The following is a 24,471-nucleotide window of genomic DNA, read 5'->3' as shown; positions in this document are numbered from 1 at the left end:
CAAATTGAGGGTTGCTGGAGTGGTGGGGGGTGGGAGGGATGGGGTGGCTGGTTGATAGACATTGGGGAGGGTCTGTGCTATGGTGAGTGCTGTGAATTGTGTAAGACTCTTGAACCACAGACCTGTACCTCTGAAACAAATAATACATTATATGTTAAAAAAAAAAAAAAGAAGAAGAAGAAGAAGAAGAAGAAGATAGCAGGAGGGGAAGAATGAAGGGGGAGAAATCGGAGGGGGAGACGAACCATGAGAGACTATGGACTCTGAGAAACAAACTGAGGGTTCTAGAGGGGATGGGGGTGGGGGGATTTGTTAGCCTGGTGATGGGTATTAAAGAGGGCACATTCTGCATGGAGCACTGGGTGTTATACACAAACAATGAATCATGGAACACTACATCAACTAATGATGTAATGTATGGTGATTAATATAACATAATAAAAATTAAAAAAAAAAAAACAGAAACATTCCAAAATAATATTTGACCAAATACCTAGACTCCATGGCCTAGACAAACTGACACATAATATTAACCATCACAAAGTATATGGTGCATCCTGTAGGACAGTGGCTCAGACTCACAGGATGTAATTTCTAAGCTGATGCCTTAGCTATGTCTACAAAAGACTATTACAAAGCTTTATCAGGCCACAGCTTCTGGATGATGGACCTTGTAATATGATAGGATCCTATGATCATTTATCCACTGCTACACCTCCTTTGCAGTAAGGTAGTTTCCTTGGTTCAAAGAAATGTTATGCTAGATCTCATGTAGATAAATCAGATACTCTGTGAGCCCTTGGATAGCAAGGAAGCCAAGGACTGCAGGCAGGAAAGAAAATCTATACCTAGAAATACATGTAAATCCTAGTCATGACAAATCACTGCTCTCTCCATGACAGAAGGTGTCCAGTGTAAATAATTTGCCACTAAGTTGTTCGTTGGTCTCTTTGAGGAATAGTATTACATTAGGGGTTCAGCATCATATTATAGTAGGGGTCTCTGCTGCTGACAAGTTGCACATTCAGCCACAATAGCTAGAAGAACATATGTCTTTTGTCTCTGCCACCATGTCATATCCAGTTCATTTTGGTAGGCCAAAGACAGCACTCTAGGGTAGCCAAAAACAAAAGATGGCTGGCATCTACTGGATAAGTCATCTTGTTCACTTGATCTACCACTGGCTGGTGTCTGGTGGGCAATAACATGCAATAGAAAAATTCCAACACTTTTTGCCCACTCCTATAAGTCCATCCAAGCCACCTCTAACCCATCCTCTTGTCCTCAGTCTTCCAATATTGCTGTTTTCAGATCCCTGACTAAACAGATAAAACAGTCTCCACTACCCTGGAGTTTGTATATGTCCATTCATTAGTCCGCTTTTCTTTCCAGACAAAGTGGATAACCAGCTACCCTGCCCAAAACCCTGCCTACTGGAAGAATTTCTTTCTACCACTGTTCTTCTGGGCCACTCATGAATGATCTTTACTGAAATAACCTACTGAGCAGACCTATCTGTGAACCAAGCTCAGTATTTTTTCCTCCTCCAGCAGCTACTCATAAAGCTCTAGTTGTAAACTGAGGGAGAAGCATTCGTGCCATAGAGCTAGGTGACATGCGGATTTAAGCCACCTATTTGTCAGAATTATTTGTGCCCTCAGGACCTGCTGATACCTGCTTCTGGATATACCACTTCCATTGTGATTGATTGCTCCTGGGCCCACCCAAACTTACCACCTAGTGGGTCTGAAAACACCCACCTCATGTTGGGCAGCTCTGGTCATGTAATCATTTGGTGTTCCATGCTCATATGACCAATATCTACCAGGACCAGTAGCAGATCAGGAGCTGCTTTGTAAATGACGTAGGACTCAGCTATAGATGGCTGCTCCAGAAACATGGGTTCTACACTGTGATTCTCCTATTAAATCTTGCCAGAGACTCCATGTAGTATCTTACCGCCTATTCCTCTAGAACTATGGGACCTTCTCAGTCAGAAGACCCCAGAAGCAGGGCTGCTTGTACTATAGCCTGGACCTAGTCTATAGCCCTTTCTTTTTCTGTGCCCCACTCAAAATTGGAAGTCTTCCACATTATCCAACAAACGGATCAGAGCAATATTTCCAAGTGTGGTATATGCCACTACTGAAATACAAAGAGGCTTAACAAATGTTGTGCCTATTTTTTAAGTGGTAGGAACTTGAAGGTGCCAAAACATGTTCTTTAATTTAAAGGGTGTATTAGTCAAGATTCTCCAGAGAAATAGAGCCAGTAGGAGATAGATTTTTGTTGTTGTTGTTGTTGTTGTTGTTGAGACGTAAGCTTTTATTATGGACAACTTGGACTCCAGCAATGCTTAGCTTCATTGGGCATGTAGTGTGATTCATGGTCGCAGATACAACATCATCGTAAGCCTGAGCTACTTTCCAAGACACTCAATTACATGAAACCTGACTTGCTTTTAAAAATGTGAGTCTGATTTTCTTCTTCCTCCCTCTTGCCTTGCTTCCAACTCCCCACCTTCCTGGGGCTTCTCACTGTCTGGGTAAGACAAGGTTTGGGCCTAGCCCAACCTGGGTAGTGGCCCCTCTGTCACCATCAGTGCCTGGCCCTGAGTGAGACCGAGCCAGTGGCCTCTGGAGATATAGATATAGATATAGATATAGATATAGATATAGATATAGATATAGATATAGATATAGACTTATTAAAATTACACTTACTAAAAAGTATACTTATTACAGAAAGGATACTTGTTATGAAGAATTGACTCATATAATTATGGAGGCTGAGAAGTCCCATGCTCTACTGCCTATAAGCTGGAGATCCAGGAAAGCTAATGATGTAATTCACTCCTAGTTTGAAGGCCTGAGAACCAGGAGAGCTAATGGTACAAATCCCAGTCCAAGGGCCAGAAAGGAGGTGAGATGGCCCAGCTCAAGTAAATGAGGTAGGGGGAAAAAGGAACAAATTTCTCAAGCCTGTTGTTCTATTTAGGCCCTCAAGGGATTAGATGATGCCCACCTACAGTGGGGAGGGCAATCTACTTTAGTGAGCCCACTGATTCTAATGATAATCTCATCTGGAAACATCTCACAAAGACACTCAGAAATAATGTTTAATCTGGGCACCTCATGGCCAGTCAAGTTAACACATAAAATTAACCATCACAAGTCCATCCCTTGTCAGCTTGGCACCCCATATACATCTCCTTAAACCATACTTAATCTCCAAATAAAGATAATAACAAGGTCATAAACTGTCCTATGTGCAAAGAAAAACACACAAACATTTTCCCTAGAAGAGGAGGTAATTCTTTGAGTGATGTTTACTCTTCCCTTGATGTCTTTTTTTTCTTTTTTAAGATTTTATTTATTTATCTGACAGAGAGAGAGAACAAGTAAGCAGAGAGACAGGCAGAGGGAGAAGGAGAAGCAGGCTACCCGCTGAGCAGGGAGCCTGATGCGGGGCTTGATCCCAGGACCCCGGGATCATGACCTGAGCCAAAGGCAGCCACTTAACTGGCTGAGCCACCCAGGCACCCCTCCCTTGATGTCTTATAACTTAAATACCATGATGTAAAATTAACAATACTTAAATACTATGATATAAAATCAATAATTTTATATTACATAATAAGGAAATAAGAAAAGAAAGAAAACAGGTTGTAGCTGATATTTATAACTACCTTCTTCCACTACCAATTCTGTATTCCTTTTGCCTTCCATAAGGACCTCAGATGATCATGGTTCTTCACCTGGTGGGGTAAACCTGAAGGGTCTGGACTATTAGTAGTCCTGCATGGATTGGGTTGTTGTAGTTTTCCATTGACCTTAATCACAAGGCATAGTAATACTAAGAGATGCCCTTAGGGATCGCCTGTATCCCAGACATACTCTTCCTTACTTCCTTTATGGAGTAGCAGTCTAATTTCCCCTTCATGGTCAGGATCATTCATCCTAGCCACCATAATAACTCCCTTTTTTACCTGTTGATTCAAAGACATCAAAAGCCCAAAGTGCCAGGGCGGCAATCTTAACTTACAGTTCAATGGAATCATTGTTGTGTCTCCTGGTGGAAGCATTCATCCCCCTGGAACTAAAAACTCTAGGCCAGCAAAGCATAAAGTTGCAGAAACAGAAAGCAAAAATTTTTCTTGTGGATCACTAGGTGTAATAGTAAGTGGTGCCACTCCCATTTCTACCCCTTGATTCCTGGACCCATGAATCCTGGCTATTAGAGAAACACCATAATATATTGAGCACTGATTCAGAGTATATACAGGCTTCTGGAAAACCTTGCCACAGGGCTGTGTATTGCCACCTTGCTGGTGTTGTAACAAAGCCTTCAAAAGGCCATTTTACCACTCTATCAAACCAGCTGCTATAGAATGATGAGCAATATTGTATGACAGTGATTCCATGAACATGGGCCCATTGTTGCACTTCTTTTGCTGTGAAGTACTAGCATGGCCCCAAACTAGTGGAGCCCTAAGAGCTTTACTGGGATGGTAGGCTCCTAACTCTTTACAGAATTTCTATCAATCTCTGGGGTACATGTATTTTACCAGGCCATCCAAAGTACTTGCCATTTCCTGCTCATACGTGATTAACATGCTATCACCAAAACAGGAAACCAAAGTGATATTTTGTGGAATGTCCAGATGATCAAGATCCCTTTGAAATATATTGTGACAGGGAACCTGAGTGTTAACTTAGGCCTAGGAAAAGTCTATGAATGCATACTGTTGTTCCTGGTGAACTGCTTCTGATCTTTAATAGATATTAAAAAGAACACATTTGCCAACTCAATAGCCACATACCACAAATGAGAAGTAGTGTTAATCTGTTCTCATAAAGATACTACATGCAGCACAGAAGTTGCATTAGGGCTACCACCTGGTTAAGTTACTGGTAGTCCCCTAAAATTCCTAATAGTCACTGTCACCTGCCATGTTTCATCTCATTTCTGCAGGAAATAGAATGATGTATTAAATGGGGATAAAATCGGGTCAACCATCTACATTGGTTTTGAGTCTTTGAGGATGGTGCTAATCTCTGCCATCCACACAGGGGTTGGGGGACAGCATTATTTCTTATTTACCACCTTGGCCTGGGTGATTTCCACTTCATCTTTCCTACTACAATAGCTCTTACTCCACAGGTTAGGGAATGAATATGAGTATTCTGCCAGATGCTAAATATGTTCACCTGATTATTCAGTCAGGAAATTGGAAAATGACTACCAGATGGGTCCAGAGGCCAACAGGACCCAATTTCAGATGGTCCTCAGCCAGAACTTCATTTATCATCCAACCTCCATTCTCCCTCATTCTAACAGAAGTGCCATGAGAGTGCTTTGGGTTCCCTAGCAACAGTATCATCTCAAGTCTTCTATTTTAAAGGACTTTAAAATCTGAGCATTCCCCAGAATCTAAGACAAAAATTCTGAGCAAATTATCTGTTTTAAAAAAGTGCCCTTAGCAGGACTGCAAAGGAACTGGAAGGACCTGAACAAAGAAGGGGGATAAGTGGAGGAAGTGTGTAATGTCAGGCAAAATCCCAGCCTTGGAGTAATCTAGCAAGTGAGCTTTCAAGTGGAAAACTAAAACTAAGAGTGAGTTGTCCAGATTGGAGACAAGGGAACTTGTCTTTCATACTTCTACTAAGTCCGTCATTGGTTAAATGCCACTGGGGGCGGGGGGCAGGAGTAAAAAGGTCAATGTCAACCTCAGGTGCTTTTGTTTCTCTTTAAGTGGCGGTCCAGTGGAAGTCTCTGAAGAGGAGTCACAGGTACGGCTTGTTAGCAGCAAAAGCACATGGAGGTCAGGGAGAGGGATACACAAATTAAGATAAAAGGGACCCAAGGTTTTCTGGTAAGGTATCAACTATATCCACCAAAGTAGTTAAATAATGACCAAAAGGTGACAGAAGTAAAAAGCATAAAAGGACAAAAAAGAAAATGGTAAAGAGGGAAAGCTAAACAGGGAGCGTTAAGGTCAGTGTAACTGGATGGTCTAAGATCAAAGAAGTAAGATAGGATCCCAATAGTCCAAGCATTCACCTCTCCCCTCTCATTTCTCCAGTGTCTACTGACATACCCCTCCCCACCCTTCCCCTGTACACACACACCCTCTCAAAAGAATTATCAATAAAACAAGCACCCACATTGTATCATCCCACTAAACTTGTTTTATTAGTTTACTTGCATCTCAAGAGGAAATACTTCCTCAATACGGTGGCTTAGTAGAATTCAATATATGATGGACAGAAACCCTGGTTTTTGGGAGCTGAGTGGCCTTGTGCAAGTTACTTAACTTCCTCTAGCTTTAGTTTCATATTTTTAAATGTGGATAATAATACCCACAGTACAAGGATTTTTGAAGATTATGTTTTAAAGTCTATGAAGAAAAAATAAAAAATAAAATCTATCAAAAAATGACTAGCACAATGTCAGGCATGTAGTAAGTACTTAATAATACTTTCCTTGTTCTTTTAGACATGTCTCTAAACTAGACTGTACTTTTTGTTTCCTGAAATTCTTGAGACCCAACTGGATTCCTGTTGTTACATGGTCCTCAGGGCAGCCTATTAAAAAACCTGGAGCCTGAGGAGTACAAGCTGATGTAATGCTGGCAGATCTCTCAAAAAGAAGGAATTATAATTTTTCTTTAGTTTTAGTTTCTATAGTGAGAAAAAGCTTATTTTCATAGTGTATTTGAACAAATAGAATTGACTTCTGTTTAAAATATAGACAAGCTGAGGGTTCTAGAGGGGAGGGAGGTGGGGGAATGGGTTAGCCTGGTGATGGGTATTAAAGAGGGTATGTTCTGCATGGAACACTGGGTGTTATATGCAAACAATGAATCATGGAACGCTACATCAAAAACTAATGATGTAATGTATGGTGATTAACATAACAAAATAAAATTTAAAAATAAAATAAAATATATCAAGTTGATTTTATGTATGATTGTATATTGTAACTTCTGATGTTGGGCTGTCACCATTGTTTACCACTTGGACATAATGATGCTAACTTTCAGCAGATAGGTGTCCAGGAGAGAGGTCTCATGTAGTATGGAGATGTAAGGCCTGCTCTGACAATCTTCTATGAGAATCATTACGTGTCCACCTAGGTTGAGTTGCTAAGCAACAATTAGCATTGAAGCAACGCTCCCATCTATAAAATTAGTCCTGAGAGAAAAGAGAGAGAGAAAGAGAAAGCATGTGATGAGGAGAAGAAAAACAAAAATGTATAAGACATAAAGGGCAGGGGTCAGTGTAGGAACAGAGGAATTTTATGACTGGATAAGAAATTAGTGAACAATAATTATTGGCAAAGTAGTTAATATAAGATATACAGTTCTAGCTTACTGCTTACACTTTCTAATCTCAAAATCAGTCTGCCAGGGTAGATGAATGAATGGGTGGTAGATGAATGGAGAGATAATCATAGATATTGAAGGTATAATCATTGATTGATAGCTGTTGAAATGAATTATTAAGGGAGAACATATTCCAAATTTCTAAACAATTATGCACTACAGTTCCCAGATGGAGGCTTTATTTTTCCATGTGTCTTTGTCATTTTCCTTCTGTGTATTACCACCTGGCGCCCTTTTGTTCCCCAGCCTGGCCCCATAAGAATGCAAGTTGCTTGGCAACTGATCCATCCACTCAAGTGTCTCAAGGAAATAACCCTAGCTCCTAGGATGGTGCATGATCCATGTGATTATAGTAAGCTCTAGTGTTTACACCTAAGCCTGGAGAGATAATCCTTGTTCACAGCATTTCCATTGCAGTCTATGAAAATCCATGCGTAAGCCAAAAAAGGTAAACGGGAGCTATATGACCTGTTCTCTCTTCCAAGAACCATTAATTTGACAATATATGTACAGGTGCTGGTGCAACTTAGTTTAATGCTGAACTATTCCGTAGTCAAATCTAACCAGGAAAACGTGTGAATATAGGCAACCAAGACGATAATTATTAGATATTTCCAGTATTCGAAATAATAGAAGACTTATAATCCATCTAATACAAATGAAATGCTATATTTTTTTTTTTGCTGGAAATCTTTAGCCTTTCTAACCTAAAGCTTACAAGACATGCATATATACACACATACCTTCTAGCTGAAGATGCTACTTTTCACACGTTTAGAGAGAGCAGTCAAGCACTCAGAGAAAAGTGGTATATTATCATTTGCTTCAAAGACTTTAGGCCTTGTAGAGCTACAGACAGAGGTCATCTCCTCCGCAGTAACAAGACACAGAGAATGGAAAGGGTCTGTTGGTCTATATGGACACATTTGTTAGCCAAAAATGAATAAATCTGCTGAGCAAGACACAAGAGGGTAATTTGGAATGCTTCTGTCCCATTACAAAAGAAATGATTTTTAGTATCCTGGGAGCAAAGCTCCCACATAGAGCACAGAAGTCAGGTGCACCTCATTACAATTACCCATGACAACTACAATATTGTTTGTAAACTTATTTTTTTCCCTAAGACATATACTATGTGCAGGAACTCTATATAAGATCATTATATTCCCTTTCCCCAAAATGTAACTACTTAGACTCTCATATATGGAGCTTTCTCACAATGAAATACGCACACCTTTATTATTTATTGGCATTTTTTTTAAAAAAGCACAAGGGATTGAGTGAGTAAAGCTCAGTCGCCTCTACAAAAGTTTTTCCAAAACTAATAGATGTACAGAAGTATGGAGGCAGTCTACAGAAATTATGTGATGAAGCTCTATTTTGGGAGGAGTAATTGTTTTATTGTTTTATTTTATTTTTAAGTATCATGTAATAATGAGGTCTTTCTTATAGTCTGTAATAAGTGGTATGATTCCTATCCACCCAGAATCTAACAGAAAGAGGACATTTTACTCTAAATTAAAAATATCAACATAGCACAGTGACTATGATCAATAATACTATAGTACACACTTGAAAGTTGCCAAAAGAGTAAATCCTGAAAATCCTCATCACAAGGAAAAAAAAAAAAAAAAGAGTATCAAAAATGTGTAAACCTGGGGCACCTGGCTGGCTCAGTTGGAGGAGCAGGCAACTTTTGATCTTGGGGTTGTGAATTTGAGCCACATTGCAGGTAGAATTTACAAAAAAAATATGTGCAAACCTAAATTAAAATAATCAGATTCTCTTTTTTTCAACTAACAAGTTGATAAAGCTTTTGAAGTATCGTGCCCACTATTGCTGAAGAACCAGAAAGATTAGCATTCCCATGTACTATCAACAGAAGTGTGACTGGACACAAACTTTTCAGAAGAAATTTGTCAATATACGTCAAATTGTTTCCAATAAGCACACAGTTTAATCTAGACATTCTATTTCTAAGAATTTACACTTAGCAAAATTGGGTAGTACTAAGAAATAGCTGCAAAGATGTCCATACAAAGTAGTTTACAATAATGAAAGGAAACATGGGGAGCTTGACTGACTCAGTCAGTAGAACATGTGACCCTCGATCTCAGGGTCTTGAGTTCAAGCCCCATGCTGGGGATAGAGCTTACTTTAAAAAAAAAAAAAAAGGAATTTATAAGTTCACAATAGGAGATTTGTTCAGGCATTCATTTGATAATTTTTTTTGTATACATATCATGCTTATGGGGATAGAGCAGTGAATTTTTTTAAAAAGTTTTTTCCTTTCATGGAGCTTATATTCAAGCGGGGGAAACAAACAATTAAAAATGATATAATTTGGGGCGCCTGGGTGGCTCAGTCATTAGCGTCTGCCTTCAGCTTAGGTCATGATCCCAGGGTCCTGGGATGAGCCCCGCATCGGGCTCCCTGCTCCGCGGGAAGTCTGCTTCTGCCTCTCCCACTCCACCTGCTTGTGTTTCTACTCTCGCTATCTCTCTCTCTGTCAAATAAATAAATAAAATCTTTTTTTAAAAAACTATATGATTTCTAAAGAGAGCAGGGGTGGTTGGTGCAACTGATTTGAAATGTAGGAGAGGATTCAAGGGTGAACCAAATAATTTTGGCCCGAGCCACTGAGTGAGTAGCACTAGAAAATATCACTTCATCCCACCCTGTGCTGTGTCCCCAGGAGACGAGGGGCAGTGGAAAACCCAGACAAGTTTGCGGGGGCCTAAAGAAAGAGGAAATATGTGCCTAACTCCCCAGGGGAGCCAGAAGAAAAAAAGTTCATAAGGAAGCCTGCCAGCACCAGAGAAAGGCAGCAGGGCCTGTCTAGTAGGGGGAGGGGAGTAGAAGGATCTACTCCAACAGCATGCTGAAGTCCAAGTGCTACCAGAGGTGAGTGCCCGAGGAGGTGTGGGGGACCCGAACCTGGTGGTGCACAAAAGAGGGATACAGAGTAACTTAGGAAGGCCTGATGAGTGGGCACCATGGCAGGAGAGTTATGAACAAAAATGGAAAGGAGCGCAGTAGAAGTCAGCAAGTGCCAACAAGGAAGGCTATAGACTGGAAGTCTGCTCCTCACCAGTGTCACGACCTAGCCATAAGCCCTCCCAGGCCCCCAGGATTCAACACAAGAGTAAAGATAGACAGGAGGAAACCTGAACTGTGTTTACCCCTGGAATGTTTGAATATCACTGAATTGACAGTTTACCAGAAATAAACCAGATCTACCAATCAGCGTAAAATCCCGAAAGAGTCTAGGTTGAGTTACAGAAAACTAATATTACTTTTCTTTCTTCTCTTCCTTCCTTCTTTCCTTTTTCTTTTTTCTTTTTTGCATGCCTTCTTCTCTTCCTTCCTTCTTTCCTTTTTTTTCTTTTTTCTTTTTTCTTTTTTGCATGCCTGAGTTTGAGGCTGGTAAAGCCATAGCCAAGATATGGAATCTAAATATCTTCTAGGTGCTCTAGCTTGTGGATCCCAAAAGGGACCTGTTTAACAATTAGCTCCTAAGATAATAGTAGAGTAGGCAGTTAGCTAGATAAGAGGAGGGAACAGGTGCTTTCCCACCGATGAAAAAGGTGGAAACCGAGTTCTACACAGCTGGCAAAGACCTTGGGGGATATGCATGTGTTCTCCCTTATACCCGTTGCCCTACAGTAAGCTCTAGCTTCATCACAACACATTTACATTGTGGTTTTGAGCCTTCCCCCGCCCAATGTGGGGCAAAGTTGCCTTGACAGTTCCAACAAGGACCATATAGGGCCCCAAACTCCTCCTCCTTAGATTGGAAGCAAGCTGAGAGTCTGCCTCCGCTGTGACCCATACCTACACAAACATGCAAAGACAACCCTGACCCCCATGTAGTGGCCACCTCTACACCTGCCCGCTCTCCCACCCTGGGGGTGTATTTTTGCTTGGGCCACTATTAAACGCTTGCTTGCTTAAGAGTTTTGTTCTGAATTCTTTCTTAGCCAAACTCAAGAACCAAGGCCGGGGAACAGGACTCACCACTAACACCAAGAGATAACAAATATTGGCGAGATATGGAGAAAGGAAAACCCTTGTGCACTGTTGGTGGGAATGCAAACGAATATAACATCCATGGAAAACAGTATGAAGGCTCCGCAAGAAATTAAAAATAGAGCTGCCACGTGATCCAGAAATCCCACTTCTGAGTATTTCCAAAGGAAATGAAACTATTATCTCAAACAAACATCTGTACTCCCATGTTTATTGCAGCATTATTCACAATAGCCAAGGTATGGAAAGAACCTAAATGTCCATTAAGAGATGAACTGGACCAAGAGAATGTAATTTATATTTATACACACACACATACACACACACAATGAATATTATTCAGTCTTTAAAAAGAAAGAAATTCAGGGTGTCTGGGTGACTCAGTCAGTTAAGCGTCCGACTCTTGGTTTCAGCTCAGGTCATGATCTCAGGGTCATGAAATCGAGCCCCGCATTGGGGCTCTGCACTCAGTCCCTCTCTCTCTGCTCCTCCCCTCAGCTTGCTCTCTCTTCCTCTCTCTCTCCTTCTCTCTCTCTAAAATAAATAAATAAAATCTTTAAAAAAGAAAAAAAGAAGGAAATTCAACAACATGGATGAACCTGGAGGCCATTGTAAGTGAAATAAGGGAGACAGAGAAAGAAAATACTGCATGGTATCATTTACATGTGGAATCTTAGAAATAAACAACAACAACAAAAACAAAAAACCTCATAGAAACAGAGAGTAGAAAAGTGGTTACCAGGGGCTGGAGGGTGAGGGAAATAGGAAGAGATTAGAAAAGGGCACAAATTTTCAATTTTGCAATAAGGCCTGAGGATCTAATATAGAATATAGTGACTATAGTTGATAACACTGTATTGTATAACTAAAATTTGCTAAGAACTTAAATGTTTTCACAAAAGCAAAAAAGGCGGAGGGAGGTAAATACGTGAGGTGGTGAATGTGTTCATTAACTCAGCGATGGGGGGGACTCCTTTCACAATGTGTACATACATCAAAGCTTCACGTTGTATACTTCAACTATCTTACAATTTTATTCGTCATCTATACCCCAACAAAGCTGGTGGGTAGAGGTAAAATAATGGGTAAATAATCCCCTAACTCTTCTGGATCAATAGTTGTACTTCCAAGTGGGAAGATTTGAGCCCATGTCCAGATGAGTCTTTGGGACTTCCCACGGAGAAGGCTCCATGGCATTGGTGGCCCTACAGCCCTGAGCCTTAGGGGCTGCCCTCACCGGACTGCCCCGCTCGCCCCTGGCCCTTGACCATCCAGTCGGCTCTCAATAGGGCAGTGTCAGTGCTCAACTGGACATGTGCTATTGGTGAGGCAGCATTTTAATAGGAGGATATTTTCCCAGTTCAACATTTGGAAAAAATAGATTGATTCATAGTAAGGAAGTGTCAACATCCTCAACACTAACTAAAAGGTACTTCTGCTTTTAGAGGATTTTTCCTACTTCTTTATATAGAATGTCCATGGTGAAAAGGATACTCTTTAGACTATTATGGGTTAACAGAAATTTCCCCTAAAGAGACCCAAATGTGTTGGCTCTGGCCCAATCCTAACCTAGTATGAGGCAAGACCTTACCCCAAGGTCGGATGTGTCTCCACTTATACATTAGAAAAGTGGGATTTTGATTTTCCAGTAAATCCCTAATAAAGCTAGTGACTATGAACAAATCCCCCAGAGCCAGAAACATCTGCAAAGATGAATACTAGAACGACGACCCACATCTGTCTCCACAGTCAGGCTTGCTGGTACTTTGCAACAGATCTTTTCTCTTTAGAAGTTTCTGGAAAGGAAAGGTAAAAGGAGCCTGCTGCATCACCATCTTGAAAATAGCTTTATAGCAGTAATAGCCCTGGAAGTTATGCCAATAACAGGCCTAAAGACTAAACACAATTACAAGTTCGAAAGCCATGGACCCTGATTCCCTCACCCAACAATCAAAACTTGGCTCTCAGAATCTTCTGAACGAAAAGGGGAAAAGTTCTCAAAATTTTAGTGTCATGTCTGAAGAGAAAGAGTTCATTACCCTAAGATCTCATCATCAAAAATAGAAAAGGATGAATTCAAGAATAGTATACAAGAGTTGCACATCTTCTGATAACCCTGACTGCACATATTTACAATTAATAAGTTTGTGCCAGATGATGCCTTTAAGGAAACAGTTCATATACAATCTTTTTCTAACCTAGTATGAGATGTTCAATGCCTTTCAGCTTATTTGGGGTGTGGTGGGGTGGGGATATTTTCTTAGACTGATATTTTCTTCAGAGAGGTCTGTGTTATAGAGTACCAATTTGGCTGAACATTAAATTTATATATATTTATAAATATAAATATTTATATTTATATATAACTTCCCATATGCTTATTTCTGAGCTCCTGAAAAAATAGAAAATAAGATTTGGAGCTATGATACAGCATTCAGGAATCCAAACAGCACTTTGTATTTATGCAGCACCATCCTTGTAAGTATTCAGTCATATAGTCTGGTTGATGTTATAAGATTCTGTAAACACTCAGTACAACCATCTGGGAGTTATGTGCTGTTGTGTGGTCTTACTTCATCACAGCTATAATAAGTTGCACGTAGGTATTTTTGTTTGTTTGTTGATTTGTTCTTTTCTACCTCAGCTCTAACTTTTCATTTAAAACCAAATAAGGACATCAAATTAAAACAGTAACTGGAAAGACAGATCAGACAGGAAATTCCAAAGTTAAGTTTCTCATTGTAATTTTAACTTTCCCATGATATGCATTTTCTGTACTAGTTAGCATCTAGCATATGTAGATTTGTATGAAGAGCCAGACTCTGACCTCAGTCACACTTGTTTTATTTTTACTGAAAATGTAAGAGGGAGCAATGAAGAATCAAAGTAGGGCCAGAGGTCAGTAGGGTGGAAAGCAAATGCTGAAGGACAAGGTTACAGGACACACGCAAATATGGAGACTGGAAAAGGAAACATAAGGCGCAGATGCACTTCTGTTAGTGAATGTGCAATTGTATTTCAGGATTTCTTAATACGCAAGTTTTCATGTACTTCTTTTCAAATATCTGTTAAACAACAATTTGAACCACATTAATTTTTTTATTTATTTATTTATTTTTATTTACAGAGAACTAGAGCGTTTGGTTCTCTTTGATTTCACCTCTTGCTTATAAATCTTCCGACCAGTCATTAACTGCTTGTAAAGCCCTGGCACCTCATATATTGTCACTTAATTATGTTATGCTACAGTGGGCTTCCTAGGAGGCAAAAATTCTACACAAAAACACTTATAAAGAAAGCCAGGGCAGACAGCCTGACTAAGCCAGTAAGAATAAAAATTGTTGCTGACAAGGGAATAGAATTGACAACTAAAGCTTTCTGAACCAAAGGGGAAAATGAATAGCCAAGACATTTGAATTGTTGAAGGAAAGGATGTTTCAGATCTAGGCAAGGGGGAGGAACAGAGCATAAAACTGGAAATAGAAGATTAACCACTAAGCCTGCTCAGAATGAATCATAAAGAGAGAAAAGGGATTATTAGCCCAAAGAATCTAGGCAGGAAGGCCCAGGGCAAAGCCTCCTGGTGCATCCTTCCTTCGTGCCTAAGATGTTGAAAACTGTACCCTAATGGAAGAAGGGCCTCATTGGTGTGAGTATGTCCAAGACATGAGGGAATAAGAAAGGACTAGAGAAAAATGTATTCAAATTCCAGGGCACTACTAAATTAAAAAAAAAAAAATGATCCTCTTCATGATAATACTCAATGCTGGTGAAGATGTGGTAAAACTAGTACCCACATATTAGTAGGGGCAGCATCAGCTGACATAATCCCTTTGAAAAATAACTAAATAATATGTATTGAGAGCCATAAAACTGCTGTTAGCTTTAATATAGAATTTTCTTTTTAGGTCACTTATCCTAAAGAAATACCTTAGGATACAGAAATATAGAAATTAAATATAGAAAATATAGAAAAATCTCTATCCACAGAAATATTCAAGATAGTACTATATATAAAGTTAAAAAAAAGAAGAAATGATATCCAAGAATAAAAGACAATTTAAATATAATATTATCTATACACTCAATGAAATAAAAATCATAGAAATCACGATTACTGAAATGATTCTTGAAGTACACAGCACCATCTATGAAGTATTCCTGTGAAATATATACACATATAGTTGAACTGGAATCTAATCAAGCTTTTAGATAAAACTTCCAATTTATAGGAAATACCAGATTGGGAAGAACAAGTTAAATTGTGCCTAAGTAAGCAATACAGAATTACAGGCAATTGACCTAGTTTCTTCACTAATTCAGTGACTTGGGAGCAAGCAGGGAAGATGTTAACCCTCTAAAGGCTGCTCTCTAATAGAAGTTTCTGCAATGATGGAAATGTTCTGTATCTGCACTGTCCAACATGGGCTCATTATACATGTGGAACTGTTGAGCACTTGGAACATGGCTAGCGTGACTTATGATCTGAATTTCTTAATCTCACTTAACTTTAATTAACTTAAATTTTAAAAGTCTCTTGCGGCTAGTGGCTACCATGTTGGATGACACAGTTTTAGATTAAAAAGATTTAAGAGACACACAATCCTATGCAATGTGTGCATCTTGTTGGATCCTGAAGCAAACAAACCAATTTAAGATGATCTGGGTCTTTGGAGGAAATTTGAATATGTCCCAAGTTAGATGTTAATTTTGTTAATTGTGATAAAGGTATAGTGGTCATGTGAAAAATTACTTATTTTAGAGACCCATGCTGAAATGTTTAGGGGTGAAATAGCAGAATGTCACAATGTGGGATTTGCTTTAAAATGCTTCCAGAAAAGAAAGAAAAAAGAGAGAGATGAAGCAAGGGTGACAACATGTGGATAATTGCTTAATCTGGGTGAGGAGTATGTAGGGTTCATTACATTTTCCTCTTTTGTGTGTGTATATGTGTATGTGTGTTCTGTTTGAAATATTTTCATAATAACAATTTCTAAATTCATAATTACATAGAAAATGCTTATAAATACTATCAAGTGGAAAGGCACAATACAAACTTGCCCCTTAGGCATTACTTTTTTTTTTAACTTTTTGAATAGATCTTATTTTTTAAATCAGTTAAGCTCACAGCAAAATTGAGCAGAAGGTACAAAGAGTTCCAATGCACCCTTTGCCCCAACACTGGCATGATTTCCCCATTACCAGTATCTGCACACGAATGATACCCCTGTTACAGTCAATGAACCTACACCGACACATCATCAGCCAAAGTCCATAACTTACATTAGGGCTCACACTTGGACATTCTGTGGGTTTGGATAAATCTAGAATAACATATATCCATTATTATTATAGTGTCATATAGAAGAGTTTCTCTGCCCTAAAAATCCTCTGTTCTCCACCTATTTATTCCTCCCTGCCCCCAAACCCTGGCAGCTACTGATCTGTCTCCATAGTTTTGCCTTTCCCAGAATGTCCTATAGTTGGCAACATGTAGTATGTAGCCTTTTCAGATTGGCTTCTTTCACTTAGTAATATGCATGTAAGATTCCTCCATGTCGGGGCACCTGGGTGGCTCAGTTGTTAAGCATCTGCCTTCAGCTCAGGTCATGATCCCAAGGTCCTGAGATCGAGCCCCACATCAGGCTCCTTGCTGCATAGGAAGCCTGCTTCTCCCTCTCCCACTCCCCATACTTGTGTTCCCTCTCTCGCTGTGTCTCTCTCTGTCAAATAAATAAATAAAATCTTAAAAAAAAATAAAAAAAATAAAATAAAATAAAATAAAAAAAAGATTCCTCCATGTCTTTTTATTGCTTGATAGTGAAGGGAAGGAAGAAATTTTTCTTTTCCTTTTTTTTTTTTTTTTGCATTAGGGATTTCTTTTTATTTATTTTCTTTTTTATTTAAATTCAATTATTTAACATACATTATTTTATTAGTTTCAGAGGTAGAGTTCAGGACTACACCCATTGAACTAGTAATGAGCTAAAGTTTCTTTGTTTGTTTGTTTTTGTTTTTGTTTTTGTTTTTTAAAGAGAGAGTGTGAGAGAGTGAGAGAAACAGCAAGAGCAGGAGGAGAGGGAGAAGCAGACTCCCTGCTGAGCAGGGAGCCTGACACCGGGTTTGGCTCCATCCCAGGACCCTGGGATCATGACCTGAGCCGAAGGCAGACGCTTAATCCACTGAGCCACCCAGGCGCCCCATGAGCTAAAGTATTGATACTGAGTTACAAGCAATCTATTAAGATGTTCACATTTGCAAATGATTTTATTTACATTTCAGTGAAGAGATAGAATACTGTCAACATGGTAGGAAATGCTTATAGGAATATTTTCAGCATGTTTAAGTAAACATCCATGAAGTATGGCAGCAAAACAAATAGTTTGAGAACCATTATTATTAACACATACACATACCCATCCATGTCCATATACAAAGAGACCGGATGGAAGCACACCACAGAGTTTATTCTGTAATGGTGGTTTTGTTCATGTGGTTGAACTAAATAAGGAATAGAAAATTTTTTGTAATCTGGTTATGTTACTTTTAAATTGAGATTAAAACCACATTTAAAATAAGCTTTTTAAAATGTTAGATAAGGTTTGGTATATAGGATTATTCTTAATTGACCCCAACAACTTTTATTGCCAAGACTATTTCTGCACATGCCTTTCAAGGTTTTCAGAGGCATGTGAATGGAATAGAATAAGAATATTCACAAATTTGCAAATGTACTATAACGTGAAGAGAAATTTTAATGTAATGTAGGAAAAGGGGTAATTTATATTACCTTAGAAGTTAAATAAATTTCTCTTTTCTTCTAATTTCACTGGTAATGGTTAATATTATTTAATAATTAATCAATGCTAATATTTAATATTGAATATTTACCACTTTGACAACATATATTTAATATAGTCAGGCACTGTTTTAAGCACTTTCCTTATAGTAATTCTCACAACAACGCTTTGTGGTATGGGATATTACTGTTCCCATTTTGAAGCTGGTGAAATTAAGACACAGAGAAGTTAAGTAACTTGTCTAAGACCACACAGCCAGTAAATAGAGGAGCCAAGATTAGCAACTGATAGGACAAGATTTATCCAAGATTTAAACCCAGGAGTTCTGCTCCCAAGTCCAACCTTTAAGCACTATGCCATGCTAGCTTAGGTAATAATCTCTATTGCCTTTGTTCACTGGCAAGTGAGAATCAAGTATTTTCGTCTCTCACTGCAAAACGCACCCCTCCTCCTGCAGCCCAGGGAGCTAAGGACCTTCCAGCACCTTATGAAAAGAAAAGGTAGTTGAGTCAAAGAAAGGGACATTAGCTTGCTATTCTCTAACATATTGAGCCGAATTCCCACTCAGCCCTCGGGAACTAAACCCCCCTCCCCCCCGCCTTCATGCACGATGAGTCGTCCTCATATTCTCACCCTTGATGAGCCTAAGTTGTCATGGATGGCAGGTCAGTTCACATGATGCAGCCCAGCAGACCATCTTCTTGAAAAGGCTTATTGCCATGGTTCGTTCAGAAGCAAAGTACCAATTTTACACCTGGTCATGCAATAAATGTTTTTCATGTGGTCCCTTCATTCAGTCTCACTGAAAAGTAAGAGGTTTTTTCCTGCTAGTTTTCTCAATAACTGAAGGTTAGTCTTTTAAAAAGACGTTATTTTTTCTTTTTAAGATTTTTTATTTATTTGAGAGTGAGTGAGAGAGAGAGCACAAGAGTGGGGAGGGTCAGAGGGAGAAGCTGACTCCCCACTAAGCGGGGCGCTGAGGGAGACTCGATCCTGCTGGACTTGTGGATCATGACCTGAGCCGAAGGCAGTCACTCAACCGATTGAGCCACCCAGGTGCCCAAAAAGACATTCTTTTTTAAGTACATCTTCCTAACCAATAATCAGCAGAGACTGCCTTGTCAGACAAAGTATGTGGAATCGAATCTTATCTCACTGTAAAGGTCATTTTATAACACCATGGGCGGAACAGCCGCACTTTATCACCCTTAGGCTACGGGGACAGGAGGGTTCTTCGGTCCTCCGTTGCATGCTCTTGGGCAGCTGTGGTTTTGAATTCCCACAACCGTCTCTGACGATAGTTTTCTGGCATCCCGGATGGAGTTTATCAGTTGTCCTATCAGTTGCTAATCTTACTGTCCTTTCTCTAGCCATCATTCATCTCCTTGTAATTTCCAGCTTCAAATTTGCCATAGTTTTGGAAACCGTGTAACCATTCATGCCACAGTGAATCTATGATACATGAGTCTGTCTATGAATGTATGAATGTATGTATACATTTGCACAAGGATTTGTGACAGCTTTTTTTAAATTTTGCAGTTTAAAAGCTTTTTTTTTTTAAGATTTTATTTATTTATTTGAGAGAAAGAGAATGAGAGAAAGAGAGAGAGAGCATGAGAGGGGGGAGGGTCAGAGGGAGAAGCAGACTCCTCCCTGAGCAGGAAGCCCAATGTGGGAATCCATCCCGGGACTCCAGGATCATGACCTGAGCCGAAGGCAGTTGCTCAACCAACTGAGCCACCCAGGCTCCCCTTAAATTATGCAGTTTAAAAGGTAATGATTTTTCAGAGAATTGGAATAAAAGGAATGTAAGAATTAAGCAAATAACAAAGCCAAGAGTAGTAACACATACAGACTGCATCCCCTGTAGCCCTCTATAATTGCTGGCCCGAGGAAACAAATAGAGCTCTAATCTTCTTGGAAGCCATAGCAAAGATGAAAAAGTGATCAATGAATTACCAATTCACAATGCTCAGAAAGTAAAAACAAGCCAGCTCTTCAGAAAAATTACTAGCAATCCTGACATGAAGACCTAAGGGAATTTTCTTTGTGTGATGTTCATAAAAAGGATGATATAAGATAGAATACATAGCATCTTCAATGGCATCCTGAATATAGCTAGTATAATACATTTCAAAGAGTTTCTTTAAAAACCCCTTAATATAAGCCAAAAGCAAATCTCCAAGTAAAATAAATATGCAAAGTAAGAGTGAAAGCAATTGGACTAAGGAACTATGAGACTCTCAGTAAGCCACATGCACAAACTTCAATATATGAAGTTTGTGATAACTGTTTTTCCTTGACCGAAGGTGGCTGGCATCTACTTCCTAATTGGTGGCCATGTTCCAGATATGTAGGTTTATAAGCATTTATACATATTTTATGGGGAAATCTATTTCTTTTAGGGACTATCTCTTTAGAAACCATTATAGACTGCTTCCATTAGATTTAGTTAGTTCTCAATTCCGGCCTTGTTGCTATCAGTATTTTATGAGAAGGGACAAAGAAATCTTATCATTTGCGTACTCCTTATAATCTTCAGCTTCCAAATCTTCAATAAAAAGATAAAACTGCTTCATTTTTAATGGAAATTTCTAAATCTGTAAATTAGCAAAGTGAATTGAATAAAGACACACTCTAATTCACACACTAACTTGGAGATATTCTTTCATTATGAGCCCTTCTCTGAAGTGAATTTAATCAAAGTTTATTCAATGAATTTCAAAGCAAATCCACCAGCTCACTTTACCTTCCATTTAGGTCCCTAACAACAGGATTTGAGGACTGTTCCTCACTTTAATTCTTTAGTTGTGCGATGCCTACTGTATGTAGAGAATGTTTGCAAGTTTGGATTCTCTGAACAACACAATGAATTCCCTCTACCAGACCACAACACAATTGCTCGGCTATCAAGTAAAGCTTTTTTATCCTGCTGAGTTCAAAGTTCAAAATTTATTTCTTAGCTTAATGCAATGCTAGTGCAAGTGTGTTTAATATATTCATTCTAAATGCCATCAGAGGACGGTGGTGTCAACATTTTGGCTTTGTTTGGACAGCTTTTGTGCAAGTGCAAACACTGAGTGTATGAAATCTAATGAGATTAGGCGCTTACTGCAAAATTAAAGGCAGGCTACTAGACTTCAAAGACATTACCGCAGTGCAAATCCCTTACTATATTTCTTGGGCCATTTCAGCAAACTAAAGTTTGAGAATCACCTTTACCAAAAGATTTTCTTCATAGGAACCCTTTATTAGAAGACTTGATATTAAATACCTCCTAAAGAGTACCTGTTTTTTAGTTGTTGTTTTTTTTTTAAATCATCATTTAAGAGCACTATAATGAAGGAGGATGAAATTGAATCAAGACAAGTAAGAATTAACCAACAGCTCTTTCAGACCCAGAATTAAACATTAATCCTTTAAAAGTTGTGGATTTTGAGTGTGGTATTGTTTTGGTTTTGCAAAAATATAGAAAACAACAAAAGAAATTTAACTCATCACAACATGATAATGAATCTTCTGATTTTTTTTCACATAATTAACATAATAAGGGCTTACTATGTCCCAGGCACTGTTCTAAGTGATTTGTACATATTAAATTAATTCCAACCACAACCTTATGAGACTGCTAATATTATTAGTTCCAATTTACAGATTAGAAAACCGAAGCTTACTGAAATTAAACTGTGGTTTATTAAACGAGAATAACAGACCCACGGGAGAGTATAGATACATGCTGAAAAATTGAGCAAAGAACCTTATTTCTAATCACAAGCATTTTTCACTTCAAACAAGAGATACAAAGGACCCACCAAAGAAAGGATAATAAACAAACCCATATCACCTAAGAATCCTGGGCATAAACCAGGTTATAAAAAGAGATATGCAAGCTTCATTATGGCACTCCAGGAATAACATGGTTAGGAAGAAGAAAAAATCAGAGAAAGACTATAAGCCTTCCCACTTGCAAGGGAAATGGAGGAGAGACGGAGGGATGGGTGGAAGATGGTGTTACTGCAGATGTCCCCAATCTAACAAACCCGGCAACCAAGTGTCTAGAACTGTTGATGGTAGTAAAAGGCTAGTTGGAAAAAATGTCTGGAGAAAGCAATAACTTCAGTGTGGGCATTTAACTTTTAGGTTGAATCATACAAAATAGTTTTTGAGTGGCGCCTGGGTGGCTCAGTAGGTCAAGTGTCCAACTCTTGGTTTTGGCTCAGGTCATGATCTCAGGGTCATAAGATCGAGCCCCGTGTTGGGCTCCACACCCAGAGCTTAAGATTCTCTCTCTCTCCCTCTGCCCCTCCCCCCTTCTCTCTCTCAAATTAATTAATTAATTAATCTGTAAAAAACAAACATTAAAAATGGAATAAAACAGTTTTTGACCATTTTTTACCTACTAAACTGGTAATTGGTGCAACCTAAGGTTTTGAGATATTCAGGTAGGGAGGCTTCTGATAACAGTAAGCTACATTGGACAGATGTCTGGTACAGTAGGAACTGCATATGTGGATTTATGCATCATCTAGACACAGGCGATAATCTGAAGCCAAGTCAGAGGTTGCATTTCCAAAAGTAGAAAAGTGGAGGATTTCCAGGGATATTCACAGTTAAAAGAGAGAACAAAGTCAGTAATGTGTGAGAATAAATAAGAAACTGTACCATGACCAATGTTAGGTCAGAAATATTGATATTTTTGGAGTCCAAATCAGAAACAAAAACTTTGGGTACAGACAAAAGATGACCCTAGTATAAATGATTTCTGTCAAATGGCAGATTGCAGGGGCGGGGGATACAGAGGATGGATGGTAAGGAAATATGGCTATAAAATGTATATACATATTCCATCAGCTTACTCTTGAAAGAGAAAGAGAAAGATGCCTTTTTTTCTTTCTTAATAGAATGACATCATAAATAAAAAGGAGTGAAGACCCCTTGGTACTTTCCTGAAGACAAAAGAGACCCAGGTATATTACCAGCAAGAAAAAGAGATAGATAACAGCGCAGCAGAGAGTACCCAAGAGCAAAGTGTGAGAGCACAGGATCTATTTACATGAGACAGGAGAGCTCTTGCCTAATGAGTCATCATCACTGCCCTACAGTGGATGGAAATACTGGTGGATAACTAAGGGTCCACAGGTGGAGGACTATTTCTGCTCACTGTAACTTCATGGTTCAGAAACTTTAAGAAAAAATTCTGATAGAAGTTTTCAGTTAGAAAAATCTGTCCTTATCCTCAGGCAATCATGTTCGCAGAAACATTATGATTGCTGATGTCCACTAGGAAATCTCGTTCCTGTGTGCATGTAAACATCTGCGGACTGTTCAGACGGAGGGCGGGGGGAGTAAAGTCTTAACAGTCTTCCTGCACGTAGTGGAATTAGCCTCTGTTAGGAGAAGATCAAGAGTTTAAGAAGCCATTGGAAGTTGTAAAAATTCAGTGAAGTTGCTTCAAGAGAAACTCATAAAGGTCAAACAGTAAATGATGTGCCAGTACCCCAAAAGACAGACACTGAGCAAGATAATATATCATATCACCAAACTTTATTTCTACCATTTCATATCCCCACCTCATGTTGCTTACATTCTGTCATACACATGTACCCCCCCCACACACACACACACAGACCCTTATAGGGCAGGGATTTTGTATTCATACTTTTGTTTCTCAAAAGACCTGGCACAGTGTCTTGCACATGGTAGACATTTAATAAACATATTAGATGAATGGGGTGAACTTCTAATAGGCTCTGAGCTTTGATAGTTAGAATTTATAACATAACAGTTTAAAAATTTTAAAGATTTTATTTATTTATTTGACAGAGAGACACAGCAAGAGAGGGAACACAAACAGGGGGAGTGGGAGAGGGAGAAGCAAGCTTCCCACAGAGCAGGGAGCCTGAGGCGGGGCTCGATTCCAGGACCCTGGGATCATGACCTGAGCTGAAGGCAGATTTTAAATGACTTATGAAATTGAGAATAATAGTATAACTAACATTTATAGAGTACTTACTATAGGTTCTATTTTTATACAGATTATCTTTTTTTTAAAGATTTTATTTCTTTATTTGTCAGAGAGAGAGAGAGAGCACAAGCAGGGGGAGCGGCAGGAAGAGGGAGAGGCAGGCTCCCCGCTGAGCAAGGAACCTGATGCGGGTCTCGATCCCAGAACCCTGGGATCATGACCTGAGCCCAAGGCAGACACTTAACCAAGCAAGCCACCCAGGCATCCCTTACACAGGTTATCTAATTTAA

General features: G+C 39.1%; 1 long non-coding RNA gene across 2 annotated transcripts in view; it reads right to left on the bottom strand.

Annotated features, from left to right (window-relative positions):
- The window catches only part of LOC123848260 (uncharacterized), a 319,093-nt gene that overhangs the window by 228,665 nt on the left and 65,957 nt on the right, over positions 1-24,471 (bottom strand). The window lies entirely within an intron of this gene.

Source organism: Mirounga angustirostris, unplaced genomic scaffold (genome assembly GCF_029215605.1).
Source record: "Mirounga angustirostris isolate CCGP_5_RB_7025 unplaced genomic scaffold, mMirAng1.0.hap1 SCAF_2, whole genome shotgun sequence".
Taxonomy (NCBI): domain Eukaryota; kingdom Metazoa; phylum Chordata; class Mammalia; order Carnivora; family Phocidae; genus Mirounga; species Mirounga angustirostris.
This window is presented reverse-complemented; position numbering and strand designations above follow the sequence as displayed.